General features: G+C 39.0%; 1 protein-coding gene across 1 annotated transcript in view; it reads left to right on the forward strand.

The window, feature by feature from the left end:
- LOC126248527 (nonsense-mediated mRNA decay factor SMG7-like) overlaps positions 1-17,117 on the forward strand; it is a 194,137-nt gene that overhangs the window by 22,907 nt on the left and 154,113 nt on the right. Inside the window, exon 3 of the mRNA XM_049949581.1 lies at positions 10,213-10,332. The gene's annotated coding sequence lies outside the window, so the exon portion shown is untranslated. The remainder of the gene's footprint in view (positions 1-10,212; positions 10,333-17,117) is intronic.

Here is a 17,117-nt window from a genome sequence, read left to right on the forward strand (position 1 = left end):
CTTTTGGATTGTTCATGTTGGAGGGGTAATTTCAGTATCCTATGTATCATAGTTTTAAAAAATGCCATTTTGTATCTTAATGGATGGCATGATGTAGCATTTATTATTACGTCGGTTGATGGGGAATTCCCTGGCTAGCACTATAGCAGATATCTTCGTCAACTACGTTGAAATCCAATTTTTTAAAAATAATCCAGAAATAACAAATAAAATTATATACTACAAAAGATATGTTGACGATACACTGCTATTATATAACGGCTCTAAGGAAGAAATTGACGCTTTCGCTAACAACTTAAATAACTTACATCCAAAACTTGTATTTACAGTAGAACACGAAAGTAACAATAGTATTAATTTCCTTGACCTCACAATTATAAATCAGAATGGAAAACATAATATTTCTATTTATAGAAAACCCACATCAACCGACGTAATAATAAATGCTACATCATGCCATCCATTAAGATACAAAATGGCATTTTTTAAAACTATGATACATAGGATACTGAAATTACCTCTCCAACATGATGCAATCCAAAAGGAAATTGATACATTAAAACAGATAGCAGTTGCTAACAATTATAATTCCCTTCAGGTTGATCTGTTATATCAAAAATTACAAGGAAAGAAATGATGCTGTTATAAATTCCAAGAAGAGATTTACACAAATGACATACATGGGACCTATCTCAGATAAAATAAATAAATTATTTAAGAACACAAGCGTGAGAATAGCATTTAAAACTACTAACCCCCTACAGATGAAACTGAAACACACAATTGGAGACTCAAATAGATACCAAAAGTCAGGCGTTTATAAAATAATATGTAATGACTGTGAGAAACAGTATATTGGCCAAACTTGGCCGTAACTTTTTAACACGTTTCAAAGAACATACTACTGGTACTGCACGTATCAAATCAATATTTGGTCAACATCTTGATGGATACAATCATTCTGAGGGTTGCATTTCTAGCAATTTGAAAATATTACATACTGTGCCAAAAGGACCACTGCTAAATACCTTAGAAGAAATTGAAATTTTTTCACTTCACAAAAGTAATCCATTATCTGTTTTAAACGAACAACTTCAGTTCGAAGACAAACATTTCTTTGAGCTTTTCGATGATCTGATTTAGAATGTTTACTCTTCTGTCCTTTGTCTTTTTGCTTTTATGCTTTTAGACTGCATATTGCTAATTCACATAGTTTTATTTTTGACACTGGCTCATAATTTTATAATTTTAAATTCTTTCATTTTTATTTGCTTATATTACTGGCATATAACTTGAGGAATATCAATGCCTTAAAAAAGCACATGTAATCTACATATCAACTTCATAGATAATATTTCATACATACGGACAACTACTTCGTATCGTATTTGGACAGCATGTAGTATACATGTCAGCTACAGATTATTGTAGCTTACTCTTTTCGTTTCAATAAAGTCAAGTTGCTGCTCAATAATACATCGTCTGACGCCACAGTCTTTGCCATTCTACTTCGCAACAACTTCGTTGGAAAGAAGCCTGCTGCCACATCTTTGCACTGGTGTTTGTCCTCACCATGGCAACCACTAGTTCGACTATCGACCTTACAATAACTTCAGTGAAAAAAGTATGCTGCTTCATCTTTGCAACGGCGTCTAACTTCACCATAGCAACCAGTGGTTCCAAATGGTTCACTGACAGGCTTTGAGAGGGCAACCCATGTACTGCCAAACCGAAGTTCATTTTCCTACATATTTAAATATTTTTAACGCTTCTTAATTGACAATAGCTGTTTAATAAGCTAAGTTTAGTGTGTATTTATTTCTAATTCTTGACAATGTTCTTTTAACTAAGAAATTTTTAAATTGTAATTCGACTTATAACTCATTGGTTAATAATGACATCATGCAGTCAGAAGTGGGTGGAGCCTCCATTATATATAGTAAGACGTGCACTGGTTTCTCCAGTAGTGATTCTTCAACAGAAAGAGGTTCCTACTCAATGGTAATTCAACGTTTTATAGCTTTACAACTTTATGTATTTTGTTTAATGTATGTAGCCCTCTAATTAGAGCTTTGTATACAACTTATAGGTCTGAAGATGACCACAGTAGTAGTTGAAACCGGTCACCTTGTTAAATAAATCGTGATCAAGACTGTTTTTAATAGTAATTGTTCCATTTTACATTGCTCTGCTGCAAAAGTCTTGAGAATTTGGTTTCAGTACTGTTACCAGCTTGTTCATTGAGACCAATGGGATAAACATGTCCTTATTTGGAGCATTGTGGAATTTCAGTGCAATGGCTTTTTTTTACTATTTATTACAAGCTGATTATTCTGTGTGCAGCTGCTATGTTTTGTGATAGTGTGTAGTGATTGCTGTAATTGTTCATTTTTGTCTCCTTGTAGGAGAATTGTGGTGTCATCTGCAAATATGATTTTTTTTTTATGTGCATCCACATTTAAGTTGAGATCATTTATATACAGAAGGGGTCCCATTACTGATTCTTGGGGTACACCATATTTAATTTGTTTGTAGTGTGATAAGTGTTTAGATACAGTTTTTAGGTGGCTATTTATGTGCTTGAAGTACACTGCCTGCTTAAGATTGCTCAGGAATGAACTGATCCTGTTGTTGGACACACGTCGAATACCATATTTTTCAGCCTTTGACAGCAGAATTGTGTGATCCACCATGTCAAAAGGTTTTGACAGCTCAATAAGTGCTGCTATTGATTCTTTCTTTCTTGTCCATCAGACTTTAATATGGATTTCATGCATTCATAAATAGCAGTTGTTGTTGACCTTTTATTTCTGAATTCATGTTGTTCATTGCATAGGATACTGTGTTTGTTTATACATTTCATAAGTTTCTCATAAATAACTTTTTCTAATACTTCTGAAATGCAGTAGGAAATTGTGATGGGTCTGTAGTTGTTTACATTATCTTTCTCACCTTTGGCTCATTTCATTTAAAATTGCCCAAAATAAAGAAATCTCATTGCCATCACGTCACAGATATTTGTGAAAATTTGGTGTAAGAAAGTACATAAATGGAAAGTGATAAAATAATTTTTTCAGATTTTTTAGATCAAAACTGTAGTCAGGGGGTCATTTTGAAATATCTAGCATTTTCTCCATCTGGCGTCAGTACGAAAGGTAGGTTGAAAGTTTTTAACTACTATAACTCCCTTATTTATAAGTCAATTTTGTTCAATTTGGTGTCACTAGAAAGATAAAAGGACCAACTATATCACTAAACTATAAAAATGCTGCAACTGTGCATAGAAATATGTGCAAATCAGTAATTAAAGTCTTTTTCATTTTTATTTTTTTTCCATCAAAATCGTCAAGGGTTTCACCATTTTAAACTAAGTCTCAAAGAATTCCTATTGTCATACATTTCAACATAAAAAATGAGAAGTATGTTTGTTCTGTTTAATCATTTAAAACAGAAAGAACATAAATAATAATATGCACGTTTCATTTTGTGACTCTTACCTTTTGGTCACAAATAATGATTAGTTCTCATAAAACACATTCATAAAATTCTAAAAAGCGTTCATTCTTTCAAACAAGTTTTCAATGGACAATATTGTGTCTGATTGAAAAGTATTTAAGCGACCAGTACTTGTTCTTGCACTAGCAGCAGGCAAAGTCATTAAAATGTTTCCATAAGGTATCCAGCAAATATCAGTGTGAAGTGGCCATGAATAACTTGAGGAAGGGCCATTTGGACTCGTGAACTTTACTTTTGCGTCTCTGTGTTCTTCACTTATCTCTAAAAGTTTTCCAAGCCACCACTGGTTATCGTAGATAGCTGCAACAAATGTTTCTTCTTTAATTGTGTTAGAGGCAGTGTTTTGAATTCCAAGAGGAACTTGAATGAATTTAGTAGATGATGAAACACACTTTATCAGCAACTTGTTTTCATTCAGTGGATTGAAAAAATGTTCACTCCCGTCCCAGGAGTGGTAGAACCAGTCTCATATCGTTTTTGTAACATTTTTGTGAACTTTATCTCCTCTATTGTAACATAAAAGGTTTCTATTCCTGGAACATGACTTTTGTCAAATGTAAACAAATCTTTTGGACTTAAAATGTGACTGTCATATGGACGTTGTATACTTGCTCTTGTTGCTAAACGTTTAATAGTACCACCAACTCCATCACATGCATTTTTGCCATGACTAGTGGCAAAAAAATTCCATTCTGCAGTTACTGCATGATCTTGCTTGTGATGGGACAAATTTAAAAAGTTCTTAAAGTTTTTATATTGTGCAGAACTGCCATCACTGAAGTGCATAACATGCTGGATGTATGGTAATTGTTCCAATACATAAGTGAGAGCAGTTTTCTGGAAGAAATAGAACGTGTTTGTATCCTGCTGCAAACAGTCACTTATATAACACAATGTCATTGACTTAATTCACCCACTTGTTTTAAAGTACACCACAAAAGATTAAGGATGACTTGAATGTTCTGCCAGTGAAATCCTTGCAAACAGGTATAGTTTTCTGCAGAATCCATTATGATGCATGTAGTATCAGGGAGGGTTTCTTTGCTTGATTTGAAGTAGTGACTATGAGATTTTGATACATAATGATGTTGTGTTAAGTTTTGAAGTTTTTACATGAGATACTCAAGAAATTAATCGGTTGTCTTCATTAATGTCTCCAGTGTAGGTCGATCAATTTGCATCCATTGTTTTAATGCAACATTTTCACAATCTTGTAAGGACTCCAACTCCATTAAAAAATTGCACAGTTCATATTCGTCAGTACACCAAGAACAGCGATGCAGCATGCACTCCTCGTTTTCCAGATTGCACACAAGTTTCTGTAGAAGTTCAGTGTAGGTTCTTTCACATGTGCTGCATGCATTAACAGTTGTATGTTTTGGTGATATGTGCACACACACATACATTATGCATTCCATGTCTGTTTACAGTAACACATTCTTTTGGCCTAGAGGAGAGAGAGAGAGAGAGAGAGAGAGAGAGAGAGAGAGAGAGAAATTACATTAATTTCAAATTTTCAAATGTTTGTTGCTTAGACACAGCACTTTAATAATTTTTATATTATAGCTCTATTCTTTTAATTTCCGATGACACCAAATTGAATAAAATTGATTCATAAGTAAAAAAGTTACAGTGGTTACAAACTTACAAGGCACTTCGTTTCTTAGCACCATTTGGTAGAAGGGGCCCCACATTTCAAAATGTTCTCCTAATTACAATTTTGGTAAAAAAATTCCAGAAAAAATATTTTAACCCTAACTCATTATGTACATTATTACACAAAATTTTCAGAAAAATCTGTGACATAAGGGCAACAGCCACAGGGTGATTTCACATGAAATTACCCATTTTTGATGTACTGAAGTGACTTTAGATGTTTTCAATACATCAACGAAAGTGTCTGCCTAAAGTGAGCAGTCACATAAGTATGTAAGTATTTCAATTAGATTTGATGCCTTCTTATTTAAGATTCCTGCAGCGGCGGCATCAGTGGCTGCAGAGTTGGAATTTTTTAGTTATTTTATTGTGTTAGCTACTTCCTCTTGTGAGACAGAAATGATGTATATTGACCCACTACAAGCACTTATGTTATATTCACTGGTTTGGGTGCTCTTAAGTAAGTCTGATGTGTCATATTATCAGCCACACCTGTAAAAAAAAAATTGTTAAATTTGTTGTTCACTTTTAAGGGGTTTGTTACTTTATTTTTTTTGTGATAGTGTTATATTTCTGCTGGATTGTCTGTGTTAACCAGATTCTATTTTATGTAACACTCCACATTGCTTTAGCTTTATTAGCTGAATTATAAATGTATTCATCATCGTGCATTATTTTTTGCTGCTCTTATTATTTTCCTTAGTATTTTGGAGTATTTTTTTTTTATATAGAATATGTGTATTTCAAGTGAGGACTTCTTGATTTACATATTTCATGAAGTAGTCGTGTCTTCTGGCAGGAAACTGTTACTCCCCTTGTGATCCCATCATGGTTACAGTTTTCATTGGGAATGCAATTTGAAAGAGAAATGCATTAATGTATCTGAAGGTGTCTAATTTTTCATTTATATCATTAATTTTGTAAACCTGTGACAATTTTTCTTTCTGTAATAAGCTGTTGAAGAAATTTACATTATCCTGATTATACCTTCTACATGTGGTTCTTAAAGACATATTGTTAATACTACAGCCTTTCGTTTTTAAGCTTAGTATTTGAGCAAGATTGAGACTAAAACCTGCATTGAAAATTTTTAGTGAATTGCTATTTAAACTTATCTTGACTAGAAATTGATCTAAAGCTGTTTCACAAGTTTCTGTTACTCAGGTAGCAGTTTTTACGTCACCCATTAAATTACAGGATGTTGGAAGGTTCAAAATGGCCTCTCTGTTTCTACTGTTTGCGAGGAAATCAATATTGAAGTTGCCACAGATTATCAACTTTCAATCCATTTTATTTACTTTATTTAGCAATGACTCCATTTTATTTTAAGAAAAGTTCAAAATGTCCAGATGGTGATTGGTAAACTGTAACAATAACCAGATTGAACTGAATAATATTTATAGGTGAAATTTTGTAATTCCTTTCTGCATTTGTTCTAGCTCAGTCAGGTAGGGTAGTAAAATCTATATTTTCCATTGTGTAAATTGCCACCCTACTTGCTGTTTTCCCTGCAATAGTAGGAAGACAAAATGAATTTTTGTATTTGGAATTAATTCTAAATTAAGCCAGTGTTCCGAAATGCAAAACATGGAGATATCTTTTAGTTCATCAGTTAACAGTTGGCGGGAAACTGCACTTTGTTAACACTGTTTTGGCTATTTGGAACGTTATTGAGTATTGTATATCTGAAGAGCCTTTTGCACAAGGTAATTTAACACACATTCATGCATATTTAAAATTGAGTGAAGCAAAGCTTTTAACCGAGGTTAGAAGTGGATTGGAGTTTATGTTCGGTAGTATAACTGGTGTATTCGATGTTCAAAAATGTAGGAGTAGGAAAACCGCCTTAATATATATAACCAAGTATGATTCAGAGCCAATTTCAAATTGTAATGATTCAGCTCTTTCTTTCAACGTTCGTGTACGTAGGTGGGCAGAACGTACAAATTTCATAGATTACACCGATCCTTTCTTAGTCAATAACTGGTCACGTATTCGTTTTATAGAAAAGTATTTTGAATCGTTTCAGGCTAAGAAGCTTACAGTGAGATCATTGTCCGAGTGCCACCTACATTACAATGGCTGGGCGGGGCGCGTGGTCCGTTGGTACAATGAGGCCTTTCGGTCCAAGATGGTGCGTAAAAAGCATGCAGGGATTGCACATTATGGTGATAAATTTTTAGTTTGGGTGTATTCACACTTCATAGTTGGGAGTCATATTGACAGTATCACACATCTTTACTTTAATTTAGGATCACCAGTTGTTGTCTTTTTGTTCTTCTTTCTTGTCCATTTGACTTTCATCATTATTGTCAGTAGAACGTGCAGGAAACTGATAGATTGTTCTAGTCCTTAAAAGTCTTTCATTAATTACTTCACTGACACGATCACAAACAAACCTTTTCCCTGTTAAATGCGTTCCATGCTTTTACCGAATGAGATGGCACAGTGGTTAGCACACTGGACTCTCATTCGGGAGGACGATGGTTCAATCCCGCGTCCAGCCCTCCTGACTTAGGTTTTCCCTGATTTCCCTAAATCACTTTAGGCGGGATGGTTCCTGTTAAAGGGCACAACAGATTTCGTTTGCCATCCTTCCCTAATCCAAGCCTGTGATCCGTCTCTAATGACTTCGCTGTTGATGGGCTGTTAAACACTACTCTCCTGCTCCTCCTCCATTCCTTGCTTTATGTGCAGATTCCGATGCATGCTTGCATATATCCAGTATATCACACTTGGCATATTGTGAACACAGTTTCTTTATTATAAAGTTTATTTTTCAAATTTCTTTGTTTACAACGCAGACTATAAATTAGATTGCGCGTATGAGGCAGTATGGCAACAACTGTTTTTCTGCATTTGTTAGCTTCTAGAAAATACTGCAGAGTTTTCACACAGACCCCTGCATCATTTTTTGCGACATCATTCAATCCCTTTATACAGACAATAGTCATTTTCATGCATTAGTTTCGTCTGAGAGTTAGTGTCAACAACATTTTTACATCCCGCTCCAGGTTTCACTGCACTGATCACTGCTGTGTAAGGATTTTTCTCTTGTAAAGTGCTGGATTTCTGCCTTAACGGTCTGTTAGTAAAAGTGCACTATTCTTATTCCTAGATGATCCGTGTTTGTTATTGACATTAGTTGCAGAAACACTGATTTTTATAAGCTCACAATTATTTGGAGTCATTATCACAGTCACTTGATTGCAACACATCGTATTTGTTTTTATCGAAAAATGTAACAGTTTTGGCAGAGTTTGTTGTCCTTTTTGCAATTGAAGAATTATCTTTACGTGATACCTTTATCCACTCTGACGATTTATTAGGCCTACTTTTGACTTGTGTGACTTCACTTAGTGTTGGCTTCGATCACAGATCCTGATTTTCTTTCTTGAGTGAGTCAATCTCTCTTCTTAACCGAGCGAGGTGGCGCAGTGGTTAGACACTGGACTCGCATTCGGAAGGACGACGGTTCAATCCCGCGTCCGGCCATCCTGATTTAGGTTTTCCGTGATTTCCCTAAATCACTCCAGGCAAATGCCGGGATGGTTCCTCTCAAAGGGCACGGCCGACTTCCTTCCCCATCCTTCCCTAATCCGATGAGACCGATGACCAAGCTGTCTGGTCTTCCCCAAACCAACCAACCATCTCTTCTTCAAGCATTGACTATGAATTGTAAACTTGTTCATTTAGCATTGTTATTTCAGTGTTACAATTCTTAAAAACACTCTTTTTAACCATGTAACTGTAACTTTTTTCAAGTTAGGTCACGGTGACTGTATTGGATGTGTGTGGAGTGTAGCATCATGTTCATGTTGGAGATGATGAAAGAAGGGAGAGGATGAAACCTGGTGTTGGCACATAGCCTGCTCCTCTCGAAAAGCACCAAGGAGGCCACTAAGCTTAACATCCCCATGTGACAGATGGATCACTATCAAGAGTGCCCTCACTTCACAAGACCCTGTGGAGAGATTTGGAATTTAACAGTGGCGCAAAGACTGATGATCAGAGACTTTACACCAACCCCTCTCTTCCTCCTGCTGTCCAAATACTGGCAGTGAAAATTTCATCCACCATCAGGATTTGGATTGGCTTACCTCCTGAGCCAAGCGCCACAGCACAGGCATGTGTTAGTGACCTCAGCTAAAGAGGCGGGCATCTTCCTTAATGCTTGTTGCTAAAGAAATTAAATATTAATGGTGAATAGGACATTTAAATGTCATAAAATTCAGTGTATCATCAGCCTTTAGAATAATTAGAGGCTGCCTCTTTTTACGGTGCAACTGAGTCTACCACAACTAAGATTAATGTTGGCTGTCCCTTCATTTTTGATTTGTTGACAGTTTGACTCTCCAATATATCTTCATTGAATGTATTTTCTTATAATATTGTTTGCAATCTTTAATGGTGAAAGCATGTCTGTGGAATCAGAACACACATTTATATCTGCTCCTTAGGCTCTTTTATGTTAGTATTTCTGTTTCCTCGTTCCAAGATCATCCTGTTTAATCTCGTACACAACAGATGCATTCCTTCTTAAAGCTTTATATTGTACTACACCAAGTGAATTGTACCACAAAATCTTGTTGTTCCCAGCAGTTAATGTTTCCAAAACTGAAATGATAGAACACAGCTTGTGGTTTTCTCAGTTACATGAATTACTGAAATTGATGACTCTTTTTAGTTGGCTGTACACAAATCTATACGCATCATTAGACAAAAACCGTTTACTTGAGAAAATCTAGGTGCTAGCATTTCAGCCAAATCATTGCAACTGGTACTGAAACATTTACAATTTGCATTTATTCACTTCACTTGATGGCAGTAGTTATGTTGACATGGACTTTTATGTGCAGTTGCTTTTACAGAACATTTGCTTATGGCAGTATTACTGCAAAACAACATGTAGCAAAATATCAAACTAATGTTAAAAGTAGAAATTGGAAATATAACTTCAAACTCTGTTTCTTGTTATCTTGCACGACAGAAAGTGACAGCTAAATTTTTGGTACCCTCATTCACTGTACTTTCTTCCAGAATCTTCAATGCAGTGGCTGATATTAAGAGTACATGCAGATGCAAGAATAGAAATATCACTTAATGGGCATGTACCATAGCTGCAGATAAAAAGGACAGATTCTACTATACCTGAGAACCGTAAGTGGAAAATTTGGGTAAAACTCTAGTATTTTGAGCTCTTCATAATGAACATGTATTTCACACAATATTGGGATGGGAGATAGGAAACAATGGATGAAAAGAACATTACTGAATAAAACAGTAATGTCTGGTTATGTAGGGATAAGCAAATTATTACATTGGGTAAACAATTTACGATTAAAGATGTGAATAGATTTTCTACATGAAAGCAAATTGGTTACAATTGAGAAGAAACTGATGCTGAGAATAACTTGTGATTGCCAGTGCGTGAGAGAAGCCCAAGGATCACAGAGAACTTAGATGAAGGTAGACATACACTATCTGATCAAAAGTATCCCGACACCCCTGTGTAATGCAGAATTGGCCACTAGATGTCACAAAAGGTGGACCTGCCAGTAAAAAGGAGGCGGAGAGTATTGTGCTGTTAATAGAGAAGCGGCAACAGAAGAATGGGTCGAGTCTGAGAGCACTGTGACTTCAAACATGGACTACACCTAACTCAGACTAACAGTGATTGACAGCGAAGCACAGTAGAGTCTGGAAGGGGGTAATACCAGTTCACCAATGTGTGCATGCATGTACAGCAGCAGCAACTGTGCAGTACCGTAGTATCTTCTCACACTTCATGTTAACGTCCAGTACTGAGTTTGCTTTACAGCTTCGTAACATTTTTGTCACATAACATAAACACTTCTGGGCATAAAATTATATCTTTTTCCTATTATACCTCAACAAAAGTAATAGGATGTGAACTGTCTTTTACAATAACCACTATGATTCACATATAATTCACATATACAATATGAAAGGGGTGCTTAAGTTGGTCTGATCTTTCATGTGATACAATAACCAACAACATTAAAGTAATATAAACTGCTTAAGTACTTAAAAATCGCCCTAATTCTATGTAGTATGTCATACTTGTGCATAATAACAACATGAGATTTATTGTGAAAGTGCGGTAGGCGCCACTCACTGAAATTATCTAACACAAACCATTTCTCCAAACACAGAAGAAAGACAAAATATGGCATTTGCTCAGTCTCTTCTGATGGAATGACTGGCATTCATCCATGCTTTGTTGTGCCACACAGTGTCTTCAAACAATACCTTAACTCTCTCTCCTAAAAATTAACAATACGACACAATGGTAGCACTTCTCTTGATTAGCCTATAATTTTTCATCCGTTTATTATTATTATTATTATTATTATTATTATTATTATTATTATTTTATCTGAAATCAAGGGCTCTAACAACTATTAAGAAAGAGTGTGCCGTCACTGAATACTATGTAATTCTGCCTCTCAAAGAGTAACACACAGTATTATTGTTGTTATTATTATTGTTATTTCTTTCTTGTCTCAGACGTTATGTCTGGTTAAAAATGGAAGGTGACGCGGACCTTGATCAAGCGTGACTTCCTTTTAACTGTACGGTATATGTTACTATTATTATTATTATTATTTGGTAAAGAAAAGGGCCAACTTCGTTACTCATTGTTCTGTCTCTCTGTTTTTACCAGGTGTCTGTAGCTTAGATGAAGCAGCCCCTTCCTGTTCTGCATAGTGGTTTTCCTCATTAACTTCTGTGACATAGTTCTTATGAATCTTCAAATTGTCCACAGTTCTTTCGATGACAGTAGAGTCATACTATTCTCTCTTCTAGAAATATTCCCACATTGGTCACACACAGTCATGTGTCTGACCATGCAAGACGTGAGTAGATTGCTGAACTTTCCAGTCATCAATAACACTTCTGCTACATGCTTCATACATTCTGTAGCACAAAAGAAACTTGCTGCATGGAGAAAGAAATACAATGAAAACAGATCACAACTGTTATGTTACCATCAGTAAGTGTTGTATGCAAGCAGCTAGTAATCACTACCTGTGGTAGCACAGCAATTTGACAGCAGTGAACGGAACAGAAGGCATGAGAAAGTACATTCTCTGATTGGTTGCTGCTATCTTAGCAGCCTTGTAAACAGTGAAACATCTATTACTATGCAATTCTGATCCAGGTAAAGTCATGGGATGTCACGTGAGTAAGAAATTCATCATGTACATTTCAGTGTTTCTGAAGCTGCCCAAGTCCACTGTTGGTGATGTGATGTGATTGTGAAGTGGCAGTGCGAAGAAACAACCACAGCTTACCAAGATCAGGTAGATCTCATGTACTGATGGACAGTGACCATAGAGCATTGCAGAAGGTGGTTATCAATGAAATCTTGTGATATCAGGAGGAGAACTCACTTGAGTTCCAAAGTGCTACGAACAATTCAGTTAGTACAATAACTGTGCACATGGAGTTAAAAGGGGGGGCAGGGGGGGGGGGGTACAGTGGTGGAGCAGCTCCTTATAAGCCACAAATTTCTGTGGTCAGTGCTAAGTTACACCTTATGTGGTGTGAAGAGTGGAGTCACTGGACACTGGATGACTGGAAACAAGTGATACGGAATGACCTGTTATCACGTGTAGTGCCAACAGTTGATGAAAGGAGGTGGTGGTGGTGGTATGTTATGAAGGTGTTTTTTTATGAGTAGGATGTGTTCCCCTTATTGAAGTAGAGAAAGTGCTAAATGCAGAAGAATATGAGCATGTTGCACAGCATTTTATACTGTGTACATTTGAGGAACAGTTTGGAGACAGTTGCACTGTCTACAGTTGAAAATGTTTTGGGCCCAAAAGCCGGCCACTGCGGTTCTAGGTGCTACAGTCTGGAACCGCGTGACCGCTACGGTCGCAGGTTCGAATCCTGCCTCAGGCATGGATGTGTGTGATGTCCTTAGGTTAGTTAGGTTTAAGTAGTTCTAATTTCCAGGGGACTGATCACCTCAGAAGTTAAGTCCCATAGTGCTCAGAGCCATTTGAACCATTTTTGGGCCCAAAAATAGCTTATCCTCATGTATTTCCACTTGCTGAATTCAAATATCATCATACAAATTACTGATTAGCTCTGGCTTAGGAGATACAATGACATGCCATTTTTTCTCAGTCTACATTGTTAGTTTGAGGTAGTTTTGTCTTTGGCGTTGTCATTCCTGTTACAAAAAAGAACATTATTCAGCTGTTTATAGATTATACTCACTATTATTGTTGCTGTGACTGAGTTTCATATTGTTTGTGTTGTAGTTTGTGCAGAATTTCTCACCTTTTAGTAGTTTTGAAGTGTAAAATTTTCTGAATCAAAATGCTATGAAAATGTGTTACTTCAGTGAATAATTTTTGTTACATATTTGGTGAAATAACATTTCCATCACATAAATGCAATCTGTCACCTCTTGTGAAGACTGCATCTCAACATTATGGTGGTATGAAGATAGAGGACAAGGATAAAACAAGTGTGCCGCATATATGTTACAGTTCTTGTTCAGTTATACCAAGAGAATGACTGACGAAAAGATCTGTGGCTTCTGCTGTGCCGGTGGTTTTCGGGAGCCTACAAACTGTACAGATAACTGCTATTTCTGCTTGACTCCATGTATAAAGGCAGGATTGTCAGTGGGGAAAAAAGAAGAATAGTTAAATTACCTAATCTTCGATCAGCTATTCAGCATATTCCACATTCAGGTAGTTTACGAGTTCCTATTCCACCCCTAAAATTGTGATCTTGAAGGAGGAGGAGAAGAAGAAGAAGAAGAAGAAGAAGAAGAAGAAGAAGTCAATGTGGAAGAACAACTACTCAACAAGCCTTCCGCATCCCATGAGTCTGATTTTGACAGAAAAGGTGGTAACGGAACAGAGATACCAGGGCTGTTGGAACAGTGTGTTACTTGATTTCTGCTGGTCTGTACGTATGGAGGCTCTGGAAGTCAACCAGAAGAGGCAAACCAAATGACAATGATCTTACAAAGTCACCACGTAATCGACTTCCAGTGTTTTTGGCGTATATAATTAAAAGTCTCAGTTTCTCTTAATCTGTTAAAATAGAATACTGTCTTCCACCTACTGCCCCCTGCGGGTGGGAGGGTAAGAATAGGCCCGCAGTATTCCTGACTGTCGTAAGCGGCGACTAAAAGGAGTCTCCAATATTTCAGCCTTAATATGATGGTCCCCTAAGGGGTTTGACCTATACTTTTCAAAATTCTCTGTTAGTGCGTGCCATTTGGGGAAGGACGCCTTACATGGCGTATCATAAATCCATCTTGCCCTCAGATCTGGCACACTCGATATCATCATGGACTTGGACTTGCACTGAGCTTCCGTCCACTTCGGCTGCGGTGTGCTCCGGATAGCATACATTCCCTCCACTGTGCGTTTCCATCTTCGCGCTCACGATACAAATGGATATTCGACACCCGAAATCCAGCACGGTAGCCAGTCCATTCTGGTGGAGTCGTCATGTACCCTCTTGGTGGTAGCCCCCTGACTACACAGGGATCGCACTGCTGATGCCCAAGCTGCTACCTCCCCACGTATGCCGAGGAGTAGATGCCCGCTGGGTGGCGCCCATGGGGAGAGCCCCTGGTCGGAGTGGATGGCATCAGGGTGGATGATCTGCGATGAAGCATGGTACATCATCTCTCGCTGGTGGGCCTCCTCCACCAGCAGTCTCTAAGTGATCGAGGTCTAACCTCAACGGCAAGAAATACTATCAGAGATCATTTCCCTCCCTGGCCACTCCAAGGGAGGAACGTATGGCTAAAGAAGGCAGTGAAGTTTATTCACCCCAGTACCTCGTCTGTACGCGAGTTGATGGTGAATCATTTATGTCGACGAAGCCTCAGTTTTTTGTGTAGCATTTAGAGGACAAGTTCGGGGAGGTGGAAGGCTTGTCCAAAATGCGCTCTGGGTCAGTTCTAATCAAAACATCATCCTGTGCCCAGTCACGGAGGTTGCTCGCTTGTGACAAGTTGGGGGATGTTTCAGTTACCGTCACGCCCCATAAGAGTTTAAACATGGTCCAGGCCAAGGTGTTTACTTCGTCCGGCGCGTCCATTGGGGTCCGAGGGATAATCAGGTAGCCACCGGTGCCTTCATCTTGGCCTTTGAGGGTGACACCTTACCCGAAAAGGTCAAGGTGATTGTTTACCACTGTGATGTGAAGCCATATATCCCTCTTCCGATGCGGTGTTTTAAATGCTGAAAGTTTGGGCATATGTCATCCCGCTGTACTTCCTGTGTCACGTGTCGAGATTATGGATGTCCTTCGCATCCCAATACTCCATGTGCCCCGCCTCCCATCTGTGTTTACTGTGGAGAACACCATTCCCCTTGCTCTCCGTACTGTAGGATTTTCCAGACAGAATGGAAGATAATGGAATATAAGACCCTGGACCACCTGACCTACACTGAGGCTAAGCAGAAATATGACACACTCCATCCTGTGCCAATGACATCCACCTACGCCGCCGCTGTGACAACAGTTCTACCGTCTCCTGCTTTGTTGCGTACAGTTGGCTCTCTGATCTGTCAGAATCCACCTGCCCTCTTGATGGTGAGGGGCACTTCACTCCCTGTCACTCCTGCTCCATCTACTTCAGGAGCAACACGCCCACAACAATCGGGGACATCAGTTCCCACTTCCCAGCCAGAGAAGTGTAAGTCTTCTTTGGCACCTCTCGCCAGGAAGGGGTCCCTTGGGGCCCTCCCTTCCCAGGTTCTGACCAGTGGAAAAGCGGACACCCGCCAGTGGCTGAACCAACCACAGGTCGCTGGTCGTAGAGCTTCACGGTCTTCGTCCGTCACTGAGACTGACCCAGTGAAGCCCTCCCAGCCAGAACCACCGAAGGCACAGTGCGAAAAGCAGAAAAAAAAGAAGGCTCCCAAGAATCCAGACATTTCGGTGGCACTTATCCCACCGCTTCCTACAAGCTCAGCATCTGAGGATGAGGTAGAGATTCTGGCGTCCACTGAGGACCTAGATCTCGCTCGACCCTCGGACGTAATGGATGTCACTCGCACGCGTACTCAATCGGTGGCAGCAGGTGACCCTGCGGCGTATACTGCCTCCCCAGTCCCTTCACGCCTTTCTCAGCCATGGACAATGTCATCCTCCAGTGGAACTGCAGTGGTTTCTTCCACCATCTTGCTGAGCTCCGACAACTTCTCAGCCTTCACTCTTTCCTATGCATTGCTCTTCAAAAACTTGGTTTCTGGCAATTCGAACCCCCGCACTATGTGGCTATCGGGGTTATTATAGGAACCGGGCAGCTTATGAAAGGGTATCTGGTGACGTCTGCATCTACGTCCTTCACTCCCTTGACAGCAAGTTTGTCCCTCTACAAACACCTTTAGAGGCTGTCGCTGTTCGGGTGTGGATGCCTCAGGCTGTTACTGTCTGCAGTCTGTATCTTCCCCTGGATGGTGATGTCCCACAGCATGTCCTGGCTGCGCTGATAGCCCAATTGTGCACCCCCCCCCCCCCCTTTTCTGTTACTGGGAGACTTCAATGTCCATATCCCTCTGTGGGGTGGATCAGTGGCAACAGGCCAAGGTGCCACCGTTGAGCATGTATTGGCACAGCTCGACCTTTCCCTTTTAAATGATGGTGCCTTCACACATTTCAGTGTGGCACATGGCACATACTTAGCCATCGACCTTTCGATCTGCAGCCCAAGCCTCTTCGCGTCTGTCCAGTGGAGTGTGCATGACGACTTGTGTGGTAGTGGCCACTTTCCGATCTTTCTGTCGCTGCCACTTGTCACTCTTCTGGGCGCACCTGCAGATGGACTATGAATAAGGCAGACTGGGTCTTGTTCTCCTCCATTGTCACTATTGAGCCTATTTCCAATGACACCATTGATACGGTGGTTCACTCGGTCACCACCGGCATTGTTA

Source organism: Schistocerca nitens, chromosome 3, assembly GCF_023898315.1.
Source record: "Schistocerca nitens isolate TAMUIC-IGC-003100 chromosome 3, iqSchNite1.1, whole genome shotgun sequence".
In the NCBI taxonomy this organism is placed as follows: domain Eukaryota; kingdom Metazoa; phylum Arthropoda; class Insecta; order Orthoptera; family Acrididae; genus Schistocerca; species Schistocerca nitens.